Source organism: Etheostoma spectabile, chromosome 13 (assembly GCF_008692095.1).
Source record: "Etheostoma spectabile isolate EspeVRDwgs_2016 chromosome 13, UIUC_Espe_1.0, whole genome shotgun sequence".
NCBI lineage: Eukaryota > Metazoa > Chordata > Actinopteri > Perciformes > Percidae > Etheostoma > Etheostoma spectabile.
Genome location: NC_045745.1, coordinates 10,762,656 through 10,774,190, shown reverse-complemented (window position 1 = coordinate 10,774,190; position 11,535 = coordinate 10,762,656). Strand labels below are relative to the sequence as shown.

Genomic DNA, 11,535 nt, shown 5'->3' with positions numbered 1-11,535 from the left:
GTCCATTACAAGCTCAATAATACACATACACAGTATACACACTATACGTGTGTATACACACATACATACACCCACACATACATACACCACATACCCACCCACAACATATCTTATATATATCTATATATATATATAATATCGAATATATATATAAATATCTATATTGATATTCTGAATGGGCAATCTGCACAAAGTGTACTGTTTGTACTTTAGGTATTGTGATGCTAATGAACCTTTGATATTTTTATTAAGTAAGAGGTTTAAATGCAGGACTTTTTTATTTCTGTAATAGCCAACGTATCTAACTTTTACTTAGAGTAAAGTATATGTCGGAGTACTTCTTCCGCACTGGTATTAATAATATTCCGTAATGTTTTGAAAGCTACAATCACGTGAGTGTGGTACGCTTGTTTGTTGTGCGGTTTAACGTGATTTCCCCCCGTTGACACGGTCAGATACAGCGTCCTGTAGCCTACTCCAGCTCCGGGGTGTGTTGAGCGAGGAGCGGAGCGGCTTGCCTGAGCGGCAAGCACGGCGCCGGGGAGGCGGCTTTTCGGAGCTCGTCCTCCGTCAGCGGGTGTCCAGCCGGCACGGCATCGCCCGGTTTCTCGGTGTCACCCGCGGCCGAGAACACCACCATCACTCTGGGCAAGGCAGCGTCCGTCGCTCCTGAATGAACCGCCTCACCCGCGTCGTGGCGCGGGCAGCGGGCTGAAGGACAGCGGTGGGGTGTTCCCTCGCGCTCCACGCCGCCGCCGCAGGTCGCCAGACCGTTGGAACCGCTCGAGCCAATTCTGCTGCATGCGCGCTGCGAGCCACCTGTCGGCGGCGGCACCGAAATCACAGGGGGTGAAAGCAGCACGAGCCACAACGCGCGACTGGTGTGTACCATAATTAAGAAATAATAATAATATAACACAACAACACAAGAGGGATGGTGCGCGAGCACTGCAGGAACACACCCCCGCCTTCGATGAAAGCGAAGTAGTGAAAACCTTCATAATGATAAGATTTTAAAAACTACTTTAATCCAAGTGGTTTTGGGGTTAGCTTCCAGAACTGGGCCCCTATGCGGTCCTCGCGCATACGCTGTGACGCGTCATTACGTCATCACTCAGAGCAGCGGTCTGGGCTACAAATGAATATAAAATACTCAAAAATTAAAGTAAAATAAAAGATCTATAAACGGAGAAACTTTGAATACAACCATCAATAAAGTGATAAATCACATGAAGTGCAATAAGATAACCGAAATGAGATATTAAATAAAATATAATTGAATAGGGAGGCATGTCCATGATTGTGTTTGATCCTATTTGTTCTTAGATTATAAAATAAAAATCTGTGGGATGTTTATCATAAGAGTCTCCCAAAATACATCAAGCTATGAGTGCCTATTTTGTTATAAATACAATATATGCACAGCGATCGCACGAAGGAACGAATATATTTAAAGCCTGACCATATATATCGGTGGGCCGATGTTTATCGCCCGAGATTCGGCTTTCCCTATATATGTGCATTCTCTTTTTTACATATTCATGGATTATGAATATTTAAAAATAAAAACGGACGGTCAAACCTGCTATGAGTTTGGTGTTGCAGTCTTGTCCACAGAGGACGCTCTACAAGTCCCCTTAGTGATGGTTTGCATGTGTCCACCAAACGCTTACACGCCCGTTAGTGTGTGTGCAATAGCTGTCACCAGAGGACGCTCTACAACGTCCCGTTAGTGATGGCGTTGCATAGTCTGTCCACCAGGACGCTTAAACGTCCCTGTTAGTGATGGCGTTGCATAGTCTGTCCACAGAGGACCTCTACAACGTCCCTGTTAGTGATGGCGTTGCATAGTCGTCCCCACGAGGAGCTTACCACGTCCCCGTATGATGGCGTTGCATAGTCTGTCCACCAGAGGACGCTCACACGTCCTGTTAGTGATGAGTGTGCATAGTCTGTCCACCAGAGGACGGCTACAACGTCCCGTTAGTGATGGCGTTGCATAGTGCTGTCCACCAGAGGACGCTCTACAAACGCCCTGTTAGTGTGGCGTTGCATAGTCTGTCCACCAGAGACTCTCTCAACGTCTCCGTTAGTGATGGCGTTGCATAGTCTGTCCACAGAGGACGCTCTACAACGTCCCCGGTTATTGTGGCGTTGCATATCTGTCCACAGAGGACGCTACTACAACGTTCCCCGTTGTGATGCGTTGCAAGTCTGTCCACCACCGAGTACGCTCTACAACGTCCCCGTTAGTGATGGTTGCAGTAGTCTGTACACCCGAGACGCTCTACAACGTCTCTGTAGTGATGGCTTGCAAGTCGTCCACCAGAGAACGCTCTACAACGTCCCGTTGTGATGGCGTTGCATAGTCTGTCCACCAGAGACGCTCTACAACGTCCCGTTAGTGATGCGTTGCATAGTCTGTCCACCAAGGACGATCTACAAAACGTCCCCGTTAGTATGGCGTTGCATGTCTGTCCCCCATAGGACGCGCTACAACGTCCCTGTTAGTGGTTGTTGCATAGTCTGTCCACCAGAGGACGCTCTACAAGTCCCCGTTAGTGATGGCGTTGCATAGTCTGTCCACCAGAGGCGCTCTACACGTCCCCGTTAGTGATGGGCGTTGCATAGTTGTCCACCAGAGGACGCTCTACCGTCCCGTTAGTGATGGCGTTGCATAGTCTGTCCACAGAGGAACGTCTACACGTCCCCTTAGTGGTGGCGTTGCTAGTCTGTCCCCCAGAGGACGCTCTACAACGTCCGTTAGGTGATGGTCGTTGCATAGTCTGTCCAACAGAGGCAACTCTACAACTCCCTGTTAGTGATGGCGTTGCATAGTCTGTCCCACCAGAGGACGCTCTACAACGTCCCTGTTAGTGATGGCGTTGCATAGTCTGTCCCCAGAGGACGTCTCTAACAAGTCCCTTGTTTTTTTGTAATGTTTTTTTGTTCAAAGGACTATAAGTTTCATATCTAAGTTGCATTTTTATACATTTTATTTATCAGACTTGATATATTTTGATGTTCTCTCTGTTTGTTTAATTATCCCATTTGTTAGAGAGAACTCTAAATACTACGAATAAATCTGTTAGGGGATCCGGTTTGTTTTTTACACACATTTTGGATTAAAAAAAAAAACATAAACAGTATAATAATCCGGCCGATATATCGGCTATCGGAATTTCAAATACCCAAATTCATATCGGTAAATCCTTTATGGTCCGGCTGTGATATATTGCCATCATCGGTATTTGTACAATGCTAAACACTCACATCAGCTTAAATGAAATGAAGGGAAACACCACACAGGAGGCAGCTGCAGTTGAACCAGAGAGCCCACGCTTCCCCCCACAGAGGAGCCATGCAGCCTCGGGTGGGGGGGGGCGGGGGTGGAGGGTGGGGTTGTTGGTGTGTTGTGTGGGGGGGGGGGGGGGGCTGTCCTCGGCCCGCGGGTGACGGATGTGGCGAGGTGTTGAAGAAGGAAGCACAGCGTGTGCTAATGCTGTGCTGTTGTGTAAAGAATGCAGGCAGCCGGACCCTGAAGGTAAAACCGCGATGTAGAAACAGTGTGGGTGAGTTAAGCTTCATGTCGGCTCCAGTTGATGTGAATGATCTGTTTGTTTGTGTTTTGACCTGAAGAGGAATCATAGTGTGTTTTTGTTGTGATATTTCAGACTTTTATGCTCTGCACTCTCTGTTTTGCAATGCTGCTGCAGTGCAATTTCCCTCGGGATAGATCCAGTTTAATATTTCTTGTCTTATTTATCTCTGGAATCTAGTGGGCGAGGGAAATGATCAGTACAGTTTAAATGCATAAAAGGGAACTACTCGATAAAGTACATACCTTGAATTTGTACTAGAGTAAATGCATTAGTCACATTCCACCAAGGTTAATGTGCACATTTAAAGGTGAATACAATTAATTCTCATTTACCTGTTTGGATCGCGTCACAGCAAACCTGCTCCCCCCACGCTGACTGTCAAGATATCAATATAACACATTAAAATACATACAATATTAATTTAACAAAAGTTAGAGAAACCATTAAGGATTTCCACAGCTTGACTGAGTTAAGACTAAAAGTAAAATAAAGACGCTTGTTAGTCTTTGATTGATGTCACAAAGAGTCTTTATGGAGATTTGATGATAGATATCCACAGTACGGACAAATGTTGATTTAAAGAGATTCTATACATGTAACATTTGATTTCTTTGGATTTTCTCTCAATCCCTCCGTGTAAACTGTGAGAGTGGTTACAACAGACAGTTGTATCATTTCTCTTATTTTCTCTTCCAAATAGTTGACTACTCTGTATATCTGCTATATCGTTAACACATATACAAATCGCTGTAACATGACTTGAGAATGTGAACAAACACTCCCACGTTGTGGGTGTATATTTGATGCTCCTTATGCATCGCAAAGTCAAAATATACAGTAAATCCACTGTAAATTAAATGTTACTACCCATAATGCAATGTTTACTACAGCGATGAACCGAAAAGAAAAACTGGTATTTAATGGCATTTTTAGGTATAGTACGTGATAAATTACATTGGTGTGTGTGGTGGGTGTGTGTGTGTGGGTGTGTGTGTGTGTGTGTGTGTGTGTGTGGGTGTGTGTGTGTGTGTGTGTGCGTGCGTGTGCTTTGTGTTGTGTGAGTCGCTGTAAATAATTAGTATTCAACAAATCTGTGGAGATTTGTTTTCACTCAACACCTTCTTATTAAACTGTGTCGTGTTTATTACATCAGCGCTTTGATTTTAAAAACTTCAGAAAGGAGAATAAAATCTCTCCGTCCGGCTCTTAAAGGTGAATTGTTTTTTTTTTAGTTTTCTTCACTCCCCCTTTGATTGTGGAAGAAAAAAAAAACAAGACATTTGATTTAATGTCGTCTTGGGTTTTGAGAACACTGAATGACATTTTTTTTTACCATTTGCTGAACATTTTACAGACCCAACACAAATCAATAATTAAAAATAAGGGCAGAAATAATCTACAATTCCAAATAAGTGGTAGTTTGCAGCTCTCCTAAAGTAATTATTAGTAGTATTAAAATCTGTGGATTGGTTTTCATCACTTCCTATTAAACTTATCATGTCATTACATCGGCGGCTTTGATTTCACATCTCCAAAAGCCTATCAAGAGATCCACGTCCTCCTTTCCACTACTTCTAGCAATGTTGCAGGTTATCTCGGTAATGGCGCCTCTTGAAAGCGTGCTAACCAGCAGCTTATGGGCGGGTGAGACGATGTTTTGTGGTTTAATTTATGTATCAGTCATACGAGTTTCCGGACACATTTACACAGATACGTACACTCTAAGAAATATCTGTAATTCCACAGTTGTATAATTGTAGATTTTCACAGAAATTTTCCCTTGTACGTGATTCACATATATTTTCGGTTATTTTACAATAAACGGAAAGTGTTGTGTTTTTTTTTTTAACCATTGACGCGTTCTTAACTGAAAAATTCAGTTTGTTTAATTTCGGTAGAAGTCCGGATAATGAGCTGTCAGTACTGTTTCTGTTATTTCACGGATTTATTTCTAGAGTGAAGGTCTAGACCACACTCTATAATTACAAGGACCCACAGGTCAGTAGTTTTCCTCCAGAGCAAGCCGCAGTGGCGAGATTTTTAGGTGTTGTAGATGTGTTTTTGTTTTTTTACTTGAATAGAGCCTTGCTAGCTTTTTCCCCCTGGGTCACTTATTTATGCTAAGCTAGGCTAACCACGTCTCTCCAGCTGTGTACTGAATGCAGCATGTCACCGTCTTCTCATCGCCACTTGAAAGAAAAGAAAACAATGTTTCCCAGAAAAAGCAAACTTTAAGAAATGTTAGACTTAATGAGAGTACTGGTGTGTGTGTGTGTGGGTGATGTGTGAGTGTGAGTGTGTTGGAGAGTTTGTGTGTGTGTGTGTTGTGTGTGTGTGTGTGAGTGTGAGTGTGTGGTGAGTGTGTGTGTGTGTTGTGTGTGTGGTGTGCGTGTGTGCGCGTGTGTGTGTGCGTGTGTGTGGTGTGATTTTGGTGAGTGTGTGTGTGTGTGTGTTGTGTGGTGCGTGTGGTGGCGGTGTGTGTGTTGGTTGTGGTGTGTGAGTGTGTGGAGAGAGTGTGTGTTTGTGTGTGTGTGGTGTGAGTGTGGTGTGTGAGAGATGTGTGTGGTGTGTGTGTGTGTGTGTGTGAAAGTGTGAGTGTGTGGTGTGTGTGTGTGTGTGTTTGTGTGTGGTGTGTTGTGTGTGTGTGTGGTGGTGAGAGAAGTGTGGATTGTAGTGTGAGTGTGTGTGGTGTGTGTGTGTGCGCGTGTGTGGTGTTGGCGTGTGGTGCTTGTGGGTTGCGTGTGTGGTGTGAGAGAGAGATGTGAGTGTGAGTGTGAGTGTGTGTGTGTGTGTGTGTGTGTGTGTGGTTTGCGCGCGTGTGTGTGTGCGTGTGTGTGTGCGTGTGTGTAGGAGTATACATACACTTGTTTTGAGTCCGATCTGATTGCTCGGGTCACTGAAACATAAAAACATTAGTTAAACACAGCGTGGAAGAGTACGATCATTTTGCAGCTGTCTAGAAGCTTTTTAAAGGCTCGATGTTCTGAGAAGTAGGAAAATCATCTCAACACACGAAGGAACTCTTCATCCTTCAGTTCACAACAACGCTCAACATCAACACATCTGGGATACGAGGTTTCACTGGACAGGAAAGGGAGGAAAAACTGGCGTCTGAGAGATACGGAGTAAAAACTACAATATTTACCCTCTGAGATGTAGAGGAGTACAGGGAACAAAGTAACTTAAAAGGGAAATACTCGGTAAATTAGCCTGAATACTCAAGCTCGCCTGGGTCCGGACCTTTGAATCCTCCCACTCCTCAGAGGTTGACAGATATAAACTCAAGCTGTAATTTCTTGTAATTTAATTTAAATAAATGTGTGTTAGGTCCCTATCTATCGTTGAGGCGGTAACACGGTGACTGAGCCTTTGGCCCACTGATAAAGTTGCAGTATTTATATATTTGCAGTATTACACAGGAAAAGCCCCACTACAATGAAAAAAAATTTCAAACGTTAGACTTTTAATCTTATTGAATCTTGCACTTGTGATTAACATATTACTTATAATAGCTGATACAGTATTTTAAAGGCTGATAACAGTATTTTACTACGTATTATTAAGCTAGATAACAGTATTATGAATAGGCTGATACATATTATGTAACAGGCTGATAACAGTATTATTAATAGCTGATAACAGTATTATTAACGAGCTGAGAACATATATTAACAGCGGATACTATTATTAACAGCTGATACAGTATTATTATAGGCTGTAACAGTATTATTACTAGGCTGATAACAGTATTATTATAGGCTGATAACAGTAGTATAACAGGCTGATAACATTATTATAAAGGTGATAACATATTATTAACAGTGATCATATTATTAATAGGATAACAATATTATTAACAGGCTGATAACAGTATTATTAATAGGCTGAACCAGTATTATTAACAGGCTAAAAACAGTATTATTAATAGCTGAATAACATATTACGTAAACATCGATACAGTCATATTTAATTGCTGATAACAGTATATTAAAGGCGGATAACATATTATTAAAGGCTAAATAGTGAGTAACATTATTATTAACACGTCTGATAAAGTATTATTATAGGCTGATAACAGTATTATTAACAGCTGTAACAGTATTATAACAGCTGATAACAGTATTATTACAGCTGATAACAGTGATTAATAGGCTGTAACAGTATTATTACAGCTGATAACAATTATTATTACTAGGTGAAACAGTATTATTAAAGCTGATAACCTTCATTATATCAGGCTGATAACATTATTATTACAGGCTGATAACAGTATATTATAGGCTGAATAACAGTATTATTAACTAGGCTGATAACAGTATTTATTAACAGCTGATAACAGTATTTTTATTAATAGGCTGATAACAGTTATTAACAGCTGATAACAGTATTATTCATGCTGATAAATTTATAAAGGCTCTATACAGTATTATTACCAGCTGCTAAAGTATTATTATGGCGAACAGTAATTGCTGCTAACGTATCGGCTGACTACAGGCTGATACAGTATTATTAGAGCTGATAACATATTATTCAGGCTGATACATGCTGATGACCTTCTAGAGAAAATCATCATGAGACTTTCTAAAAAGTATTGTTTTCTAAAAGAGTGCCATCCCATGTCAGTCAGTCTGATATTTTTTCATTTGTAGGAACATAACTGTAATGTATTTCTGTATTTTCTGCCATCCGTCTGGAGTGAGATACGATGTATGATATACGATGATGATATGAGTATATATACGTAGTGATATACGATGTAGTGATCGGATGTAGTGATACGTGTAGATACTGATGTAGTATATACGATGTTATGTGAGTATAACGATGTAGATGATACATGTGTAGTGATATGGTTATGAGATACGATGTAGTGAACTGATGTAGTGATATACGATGTAGTGATACATGATGTAGTGATATACGATGTAGTGATATATGATGTAGTGATATATGATGTAGTGATATACGATGTAGTGATATCATGATGTAGTGATATACGATGTAGTGATATACGATGTAGTGATATACGATGTAGTGATATATATGATTTGTGATATACGATTAGTGACTACATGATGTAGTGATATGATGTAGTGATATACGAGTAAGTGATATATATGTAGTATACATGATTAGTGACATCGATGTGATATATGTATGGATAGACGATTAGTGATATACGATGTAGTGATACATGATTAGTGATATACGATGTGTGACGAGTGGATTACTATGTATATGAATATGATGTAGTGATATATGATGTAGTGATATACGATGTAGTGATATATGATGTAGTGATATACGATGTAGTGATACATGATGTAGTGAGATATGATGTAGTGAGATACGATGTAGTGATATATGATGTAGTGATATACGATGTAGTGAGATATGATGTAGTGAGATACGATGTAGTGATATACGATGTAGTGATATACGATGTAGTGATATACGATGTAGTGATATACGATGTAGTGACTACTGTAGTGATATACGATGTAGTGATATATGATGTAGTGATATACGATGTAGTGATATACATGTGATGACGATGTATGATATACGATGTAGTGATATCACGATGTATTGATATACGATGTATGTATAGTACGATGTATGATAATACGATGTTGTATACGATGTAGTTAATACGATGTATGATATCGTGTAGTGACATAACGATGTATGATATACGATGTATGACATACGATGTAGTATAACGATGTAGTGATACGAGTGTATGATACATGATGGTAGTGATATACATGTAGTGATATGATGTAGTGATATATGATGTACGTGATATATGATGTAATTGAATGATAGCTGTAGTGATATCTGATATATAGTGATATACGATGTAGTGATAATGAGTAGTGATATATGATGTATTGATCTACGATGTAGTATATACGATGTAGTGATATATAGTAGTGTATATGAGGTAGTGATCATCGATGTAGTGGATATACGATTTAGTGATATACATTGAGTGATATACGATGTAGTGATATACGATGTAGTGATATCCGATGTAGTGATATACGAGTAGTGCTTCAACATGTATGGTCTATGTAGTGATATCCGAGGTAGTGATATACGATGAATGATAGATAGTATTACGATGTAGTGATATACGATGTAGTGATATACGATGTAGTGATATACGATGTAGTGATATATGATGTAGTGATATACGATGTAGTGATATACGATGTAGTGATATATGATGTAGTGATATATGATGTAGTGATATACGATGTAGTGATATACGATGTAGTACGATGTAATGTGATATACGATGTAGTGATATATGATGTAGTGATATATGATGTAGTGATATACGATGTAGTGATATACGATGTAGTGATATACGATGTAGTGATATACGATGTAGTGATATACGATGTAGTGATATACGATGTAGTGATATACGATGTAGTGATATACGATGTAGTGATATACGATGTAGTGATATACGATGTAGTGATATACGATGTAGTGATATACGATGTAGTGATATATGATGTAGTGATATACGATGTAGTGATATATGATGTAGTGATATATGATGTAGTGATATACGATGTAGTGATATATGATGTAGTGATATATGATGTAGTGATATATGATGTAGTGATATACGATGTAGTGATATATGATGTAGTGATATACGATGTAGTGATATATGATGTAGTGATATATGATGTAGTGATATACGATGTAGTGATATACGATGTAGTGATATACGATGTAGTGATATATGATGTAGTGACATACGATGTAGTGATATACGATGTAGTGATATACGATGTAGTGATATACGATGTAGTGATATACGATGTAGTGATATACGATGTAGTGATATATGATGTAGTGATATACGATGTAGTGATATACGATTGAGTGGAATATATGATGATAGATGTATGCACATGTATTGTATATATGATGTAGTGATATACGCTGTAGTGATTATACTGTAGTGATATACGATGTAGTGATAGATGATGTAGTAGAATACGATGTAGTGATATAGTGATGTAGTGAATACGATTATGATATACGTGTAGGATATATACGATGTAGTGATATACGATGTAGTGATATATGATATGTATGAGATACGATGTAGTGTATACGATGTAGTGAAGATATGTAGTGGATATACTATGTAGTGATATCAGTGTGATTGATGTAGTGAGATACATGTGTGAATACATGTAGTGATATACGATGTAGGTGATATACGATGTAGTGAATATTATGATTTGTGAGTATGATGTAGTGATATACGATGTAAGTGATATACCGATGTAGTGAATATACGATGTAGTGATATATGAATGTGTGATATAGAGTGATTACGATTTAGTGATATAACGATGTAGTGATATCACGATGTAGTGAATATACGATGTATTGATTATAGGATGTAGTTAGATATTGGATACGATGTAGTGATATACGATGTAGTGATATACGATGTAGTGATATACGATGTAGTTGCCGTCAGCGCTGCCGTATAAACCGAATGTATTCAGGTGAATCATTGGTAAAAAATGAATAGCTAAAAATATCAATTCTAGGGAAAAGAATCAATTAAAAGGAATCGCGCGATACACCTGATTTTAGATTTTCTTTCTTCATAACCACACACATTTTCAGACACCTGGACTCTGATGAAGATGTCACTCTACAATTAAATGTTATGCACCTTTATTTTTTCTGTGTTTCAACTGCGATTCTGTTTTATTATTATTATTGAGTCGTCAAACTGTGGATTATTCAGGGTCCCCACTAAGAATGGGAGTTGTGTGGTGTACTCTGATGTCTCTTATTGTTTTACTGTATTTTAGTATTTATTCATTTTATCTGCGTTTTATTTTTTTTTTAAACCCGATGCTCTTATTTTGTTTTTACAATATTT

At 39.0% G+C, this 11,535-nt stretch overlaps 1 protein-coding gene and 1 long non-coding RNA gene across 3 annotated transcripts in view; one reads left to right on the top strand and one right to left on the bottom strand.

Annotated features, from left to right (window-relative positions):
* The window catches only part of kctd7 (potassium channel tetramerization domain containing 7), a 19,390-nt gene extending 18,524 nt beyond the window's left edge, over positions 1 to 866 (bottom strand). The window contains exon 1 of the mRNA XM_032534688.1: positions 838 to 866. The gene's annotated coding sequence lies outside the window, so the exon portion shown is untranslated. The remainder of the gene's footprint in view (positions 1 to 837) is intronic.
* Positions 1 to 11,535, top strand: part of LOC116701135 (uncharacterized) — an 18,741-nt gene that overhangs the window by 3,959 nt on the left and 3,247 nt on the right. The window lies entirely within an intron of this gene.